General features: G+C 46.7%; 1 long non-coding RNA gene across 1 annotated transcript in view; it reads right to left on the reverse strand.

Annotated features, from left to right (window-relative positions):
* LOC109323869 overlaps positions 1-3,656 on the reverse strand; it is a 17,696-nt gene extending 14,040 nt beyond the window's left edge. The window contains exon 1 of the long non-coding RNA XR_002104776.1: positions 3,355-3,656. This is a non-coding gene — a long non-coding RNA (uncharacterized LOC109323869). The remainder of the gene's footprint in view (positions 1-3,354) is intronic.
* Between the last annotated feature and the right edge of the window lie 3,491 nt (positions 3,657-7,147).

Raw genomic sequence — 7,147 nt, forward strand, 5'->3', positions numbered from 1 at the left:
CAACTTCCAAGGGAAGTGCTGCTCACTCCTACCTTGGGGGTCTTTAAAAGGAGGCTAGATAGACACCTTGCTGAGGTCATTTGACCCCAGCATTCTTTCCTGCCCATGGCAGGGGGTTGGACTTGATCATCTGCTCTGGTCCCTTCTGACCCTACCAACTATGAAACTATGAAACAGTGAGCCTTGATGGAAACTTTGTCACAAACAATCTTTTAGAAATCAGCTGTCCATTGCCATTCCCCTGGACCATTCGTCTAAAGCAATATCTACTTTACATACAAGCCAATTCCTAAAAGCAAACCTTTAAATATCATTTTCTACCTATCAAAAGGAACCTTCAGAAATCAACTAGTCCAACCCTCTCGCCTCCCCTGAGGCTGGATCATCCCTATACAAGCCATCCTATGCAAATCTATTGGCTAACCTAATAACAAAACTACATGGTTAACCTGGACACAACCACAAGACTTAATATTGTAACCTGCCACAGGTAAACCAAGGGGACCATGGTGGCCAATGTCTTGCTGCTGCAAATGCTGTTAAAATACATTCAACCAGATCCAAGGAAGAGAGCCATTTCCCTTACTACAGAAGGCAAAAACTCCTACAGTTCATACCAATCTGCCCACAGAGTAAAATTATTTCCTAACCCCAAATATGGGAATTGGAATCACCACGAGTGGAGGGACCAGACTCTCTAGCAAGAAATCCTCCAGTTTTAGGTCCTACAGTCCTGGCACACTCCAGTCAAAATCCCCACCCTTGGCTGCAGCCAGTACGCAAAACTTCTGAGGAAAGGGGGCAGGGGAGGGAGGGGGTGAGAAAAAACCTCACCATCCGTGACAATGGCAATCTATAATAAAGTAATGGCATAGAGGGTTGCTAGGCCTCGTCAGATGACCAGGGCCTTTTGTAAGTATCTCTGTCAGGGTGGAATTTATAGGGTAACAGGATGCACATAGGGCTCCAGCCAAACTTATGCACCCTGTAATAAGACAACTGTAGAGACTCAAAACAAATATCAGAACATGAAAACAAAGAAATACAACTATATATATATTATCCAATTGCCTATCAAGAATGATGGTGGGGGGAGTGGATGAGGATGGAGCCCCATGCCCCCACCATCTGGGCCTACCCCCCCGCCACTTGGAGTCTGGGCCTGCTCCCCCTTTCCCCACCACAGCGGCAAGGGGAGGGGAGAAGTGGGCCCAGGGTTGATGCAGGGGTATTGGGGAAGACCAGGCCCAAGAGTGGGGAGAAGCTGACCCCTGCAGAGGTCGGGGTGAGAGAAGTGGTGGTGGCAGGAGGATGGGAGGAACAGGGGAGGGGAAAACATGGGTGGGGAGGGGAGGAATGGGCCTGGGCCTGAGGGGGGAAGGGGGCATTCTCCTCCCTTCCCCCCGCTGCTGCCATGTTGGCCCAGGCTCACTTTTCTCTCCCTACTGTGGTAAGCCAACTTCTCACCCCACATTGTGCCCACTCCTCTCCCTGCCATTGAGCCCAGGCACACTCAGTCCCTCCTCCCACCACCAATGCATTGGCCTGGCCCTCTCTTTCCCACCCCCCACTGCTGCGGCGCATCCGCTCCTCCCCCCAATTGGGCCCACTCCTCCCACCACCACCGTCATGTCGGCCCATGCTTGACCTGCAGGCACTGACAACAGAAGTGGGTGAGAGGCCCAGAAGGGGGGAGGTGGTCTTGCCCTCCCCATGGCATCCTGTCCCTACCCTGCCACACACCACTGCTGCCACTTCCAAGGAGCAAGGGGGGTCGAGGCCAGCTCTGGTGGCCTTGCCCCTCCCCCTCCACTCCATCATCACTGCCTGCAGGGTGCAGGGTGGGTGGGGAATGAGGCAAGCTGTGCTGACCTCATGCCTCCCCTACGTCTACTGTCTCCCCACCTTTATGACAGCACTCTGACTTGCCGCCACCTCCTGCAGTGCTGTATTTGCACTCTTATTGGTTGTTTCAGTCAGCCAAAGTGTTATGGACAGACAGACAGACAGATTAAGGCTTTTATAATATGAGGCTAAACTGGTTTGATCAAAAAGTATGAACAAGACTGCCAGCGGGCAATAGAGGGCAGCATCAGGGCATCCTCAAGGCTCAATGAGCTACTGTGACAACCAGCTCTCTCGGTCTTTTCCCTCAGAGGATACTCAGACTGAGAGTGAAGGGGAAGGGTGATACTTACCAACAGATGGTTGAGGTTCTATTCCCAGGTAAGTACCCAAAAGAAACCCACAGATGTCTCAAACACACCTTAGTTTTCCAATAGATCACCCCTCACATACTCTTTCACAAGCACAACTACACACCATGGACAATCAAAACCAACTAAGCTCCTCCCAGGATCAACAAGGCAACAAATCAATCAGTCTAATGATGCACATCATGCCTCAATGTCAATCCAACAACCACACCCCAGGTGAACAACTCAGTAACCCATAGTCCAGTTACACGTCTCAGGAGTCCAATCAATCTCCTCACAGGAACCCACTCACACCCAATCGAACCCAACAATCACATGCTCAAAGCCCTTTCATGACTCCTTTTACATTACCAAAGGCACCTCACTTGTCAATCATCACTCTTAACCAATCATCCCAGCATGCACATGACACCCAAACTACTGGGTACCTGGCACTTAGGTGTAGCACACGGTACCAAGTTGATTCAGGTAGGCCACTGCACATTCTCCTGGTGGTAAGTGGGTGACTGGCATCATCAGGGTGGAAAATTGAGCTGGTCTAGAACCTTCCAACCTCTAATCAGTGTGCACATGCCTAGGAGGGAAATCCATAAGGGGAATTCATGTCCAACATACCTGGGTTCTTTCCTTTCACTCTTTAAAAAATGTGAGATCCCAGGGTGGAGAATGCTGAAAACTTTACATGTCTTATAGATGACAAAGAAGAAGCACTACTACAGTAATTTGTGGTTTGGGCAGAAAGTACAGAGAGATCTTTTAAAACAGAAGGTTCTTGAGAACACTTTCCAAAGCCAGGCATATGCAAAAAGCTTTTCAGTATTTCTGTTAGGGTAACCATATTTGGATCTTGGGAAGAACTGAATTTGGAGCTGAATAAAAGGCTTTAGCCTGTGGCCAACAAAGCTGCTAGCCACAAGGCAGAATGATATATTGAAAGCAACATTGTAAGACGCTTAGGCAAGCAGTATCCTAACTATGTGGTAGTGTTGTAAGGAAATATAGCGCATTGTGTAAGAAGAACAAGACGCAGCCCACCAGCTATCATCAGAAGATAAAGCAGAAGAAAGACCTTGGAGATGGTGCTGAAGGCAGCAGGAAATGGCAAGTGACTGGAGGAAGCTGGGTTCATAGTCTTGACCATGCGTTCATAGCAAAAAAGCATGTAAATAAATTAAATGCATAGGCAATTCCATGCTAATGAAGTAAATGATAAGCAGAGGTGGAGCTTGAGATAGGATGGAATATGGGTGGAACATAGGAGGGATAAAGGTGGAGTAAATGTTAATGAGCATGAACCCAGGTGTATAAGTGTAGAAAGAACTAGTGTTCATTGCAGGTCCCTGGTTTGTTGGACCTTTGCCTGAAGCTGTCTCCATTATGAATAAAGCTGTTGTTGAGCAATGTGTGCTAGTGTTTGCTCCCTCTTTGCTCCCTGAGCAATTGGATCCCTGAGCAATTGGATCATCATCTCCCTAGCTGTCGGGCATCGCATGGAGTTGGGGTCTAACAATTTCAATAAACATAACAGTTTACATAGATTAAAAAGCTAATCTCCTAGTGTTCCTGACAGATTTTATTTCTCTTTCTTCTGCATGGTTTCCCATTGGAAACACTGATGGGTCCAAATGTCTAGTGACCTGAAGCCTTCACCAGACTAAGCCTTAAAATATCTCCCTTCTAGTAAAAGGTTCAGATGCAGAAGTGTTTAATTGTCACACCTATGGTATCTCCACTCAGTTTGAAATCCACCTAATAAGACTTCCAAACCACACCTAATGACAGGTGTTTCATGAAACTGTAGTTTATGAGTAAGAAACAGTATCCAATAGAAAATAGGAAAAGTATAATGTTGAACAACACTGGTTCTACAACCTTTGACAAGTTCTACTCATTTTATATAATTTAAGGTCTGACAAGTTACATTAAAACTAATTACAAAAATCAAAATTACATTTTGACCTTTTCATTACTGGTGATTTAATTTCAAGCTTGTTCAGTAAAACCAGGCATTCTAAATGCAACTACTCAATTAGTAAACTCATTAATTCAAATTTAACAATTACTACTATCAAACCTTAAATCTCAAGGTATTGTGTGTCCACACTTGAAGTTTCTGCATTTGCAGTTTGTACCATGTCTTCTTCTTTGTAGGGCTGAACACCAATGAAGTCAGTAAATAAAAAAATTGATTTTCACTTCCATACAAGTTATCTTCACCACAAACCAAAGAATCCAGCCTGTCATCATTTTGAGTCTAAGTATTAAACTAAACTAATGAGATATAATGCCTAGTGGCAAAAATGATATCTGTTGATACCTAAGCTAATATCTTTTGAAATGGAAGAATATTCTAAGATACATTCAGCCTTTATTTTTTCTGTTAAAACAAACAATTATTTAACTCAGAATATAGGCGCTACTAGGGCTAAGCAAAACAGCACTGTTGGGTTTCAACTCGCATGTCAACATTGAACGAACAGCATTTCATTTTGAATTTTGTTTTGATTCGAAACCGCTGTTCCTTTTCATTTCGTTGAAACGGTTTTACTGTTCTGACAGACACTGTTTTGACATTTCGCCCATTGTCTATAATGGGGAAACTTGAAACAGCCTATAACTTTGTCATTTCAGGCCTTATCTGGATGAAACATGCAGGAGTGGTAGCCACTTCTGAGGGCATGAGTCCTGCCAAGTGTCAAGGAGATAGGTGTAGGGGTTTCAGGGAAACTGTACCTCAAAGTCTTGAAAGCAAAATTCATGTCATGTGTACATGTTAAGCCAGAGTGGGTTCAAAACTGCAGGAATCATAGCCTCTTCTGAGGCCACAAATCCTGCCAATTTTCAGGGATATAGGCACAGGGTTTGGGGTAAAACTGCACCTCAAGCTGTGAACAAGCAAAACTCATGACGTGGGTGACACTGTGTGTGTATGTTAAGACACAGCAGGGTGAAAGCTGCAGGCCTGCTAGGCCCTGCTGCAGCCATGAAGCTTTCCAGTTGTCAAGGAGATAGGTGCAGGGAAAGTCTGGGTTCTGGGGCCCTGCACCTCTGGCTGCTGACAGGCAAAACTCGTGACGTGGGTGGGTGACACTGTGTATGTGTTAAGGTGCGCCCTCACTGGCACTGGGGCATCTGTACAATACAGTAGTGTACCCCAGTGAGGCCCTCTCCTCCCCTAAAGCCTCAGTCCAGTTCCGCCACTTTAAATGGCAACAGGTATCTAATAAGTTAGTGAGTGAGCAGCACTAGCACAGTCACACCAGCAGCATCACTGGTAACTTAGCAAACCTGCCAAAGAGCCTTTCTCTTTATAAAGGAATCAAAAGCAAGAGGTAAAGATGTTGTGTTGGATATATGTTCTTGTGGTGTGTGATGGCTTATCTTGTGTATTTATGTTTATATGTTTTTTATGAAAAAAAAAAGAATAGTTAGAGAAATATATCTTAGGAAGCTTTTGGGTTGAAAAACCCTTTGTCAGGCTGAGGAAGCAGTTTGTATGCCTGTTGGTCCTGGATGGAAGGAATAGTAAAGAAGCCAAAGTCTGGCCTTGCATACAATGCAGACAAGAAAGCCAGTCAGTGAAAATGGAAATGGAGCTGTCAGGGGGTGAGGGACAGTCTGGGCAGGGGGAGAGGAATGTAGCAGCACAGGCAAAAGTGCAGAGGTACCTGGGAAGTCAGATGTTCAGCAGGTTGCAGTGTGTCAAAATGGCACTGTCTATATTGAGTCCATGAGTTTATATACCTAGGAGGTTGAAGAGGCTGGCTTCTTTACTATTACGTCCATCCAGGACCAGGAGACACACCAACTGCAGCTGCTTCCTCAGCCTGACAAAGGGTTTTTCATAGTTTCATAGTTGGTAGAGTCAGAAGGGACCAGAGCAGATGATCAAGTCCAACCCCCTGCCATGGGCAGGAAAGAATGCTGGGGTCAAATGACCTCAGCAAGGTGTCTATCTAGCCTCCTTTTAAAGACCCCCAGGGTAGGAGTGAGCTGGATCTGGCTGCAGTTGCCCATGAGCACCTGTCCTGTCCACTGACTAGTGTTCTGAGTGAGAGGGTGTTCAACATCAGTGGAGATTCAGTGACACACAACTTTTACCTTCTTGGATCCTGGTTTGGTGGAGCAGTTGGTGTTTATGAAGGTGAACTCCACATACCTGATGCTTGAGAGGCTGGTGGAGCAACAGAAGGCCATCCATGAGATGGCCTTTCTTGAGGAGTATGGGATCAGCGGCCCCCTGAACAGAGCTGAGTGGGATACTATCTCTCAGTTCTTGGTGGTCTTCAAGCCTTTCCTCAAGTGTTGCCGATGCCCTCATTAGCCAGGTAATCCCCATAGTGAGGGAACTTCAGAGCCAAATGGAGAGCTTCCAGAGGATCAGTGTTCCTGGCTGGGGCAAGCCACTATCACCAGACATGCAGGCACTGGTGAGGCAGCTGAAGGAGGGCATCAGGAAACAGCTTGATGCCTTGCAGTCCAGTCCAGTACACATGCTGGCCTCCACGTGTGACCCAAGGATGAAGGGCACCATATGCAGCAGCCAAATGCTGAATCAGTGGATGGAGGTACTGGTAAAAAAAGTCATGGAGACAGAATGGTGGAGGTGGGGGGACATGGAACAGGGATCTACTGTCCCATGCTAGCATGCCATCCACCAGCCTCTCCTCTTCCACCACAGGTGCTTCCAGTGTGGGCCCAGGGCATGGCTTCTATGATGGGGTCCGTAGCCACCAGACCCCACCATCAGGCTGGTAGTGCTCACACCTTGGTGGCTGCCTATCTTGCTGAGGATGTGGAGGTGCTGCTGTGCAACCCCTTGGCCTGCTGGGCAAGCTGCAGCCAGATGTGGCTGGATCTGGCTGTAGTTGCCCATGAGCACCTGTCCTGTCCACTGACTAGTGTTCTGAGTGAGAGGGTGTTCAACATCA

This window comes from Crocodylus porosus, unplaced genomic scaffold (genome assembly GCF_001723895.1).
Source record: "Crocodylus porosus isolate Cpor-Errol unplaced genomic scaffold, CroPor_comp1, whole genome shotgun sequence".
In the NCBI taxonomy this organism is placed as follows: domain Eukaryota; kingdom Metazoa; phylum Chordata; order Crocodylia; family Crocodylidae; genus Crocodylus; species Crocodylus porosus.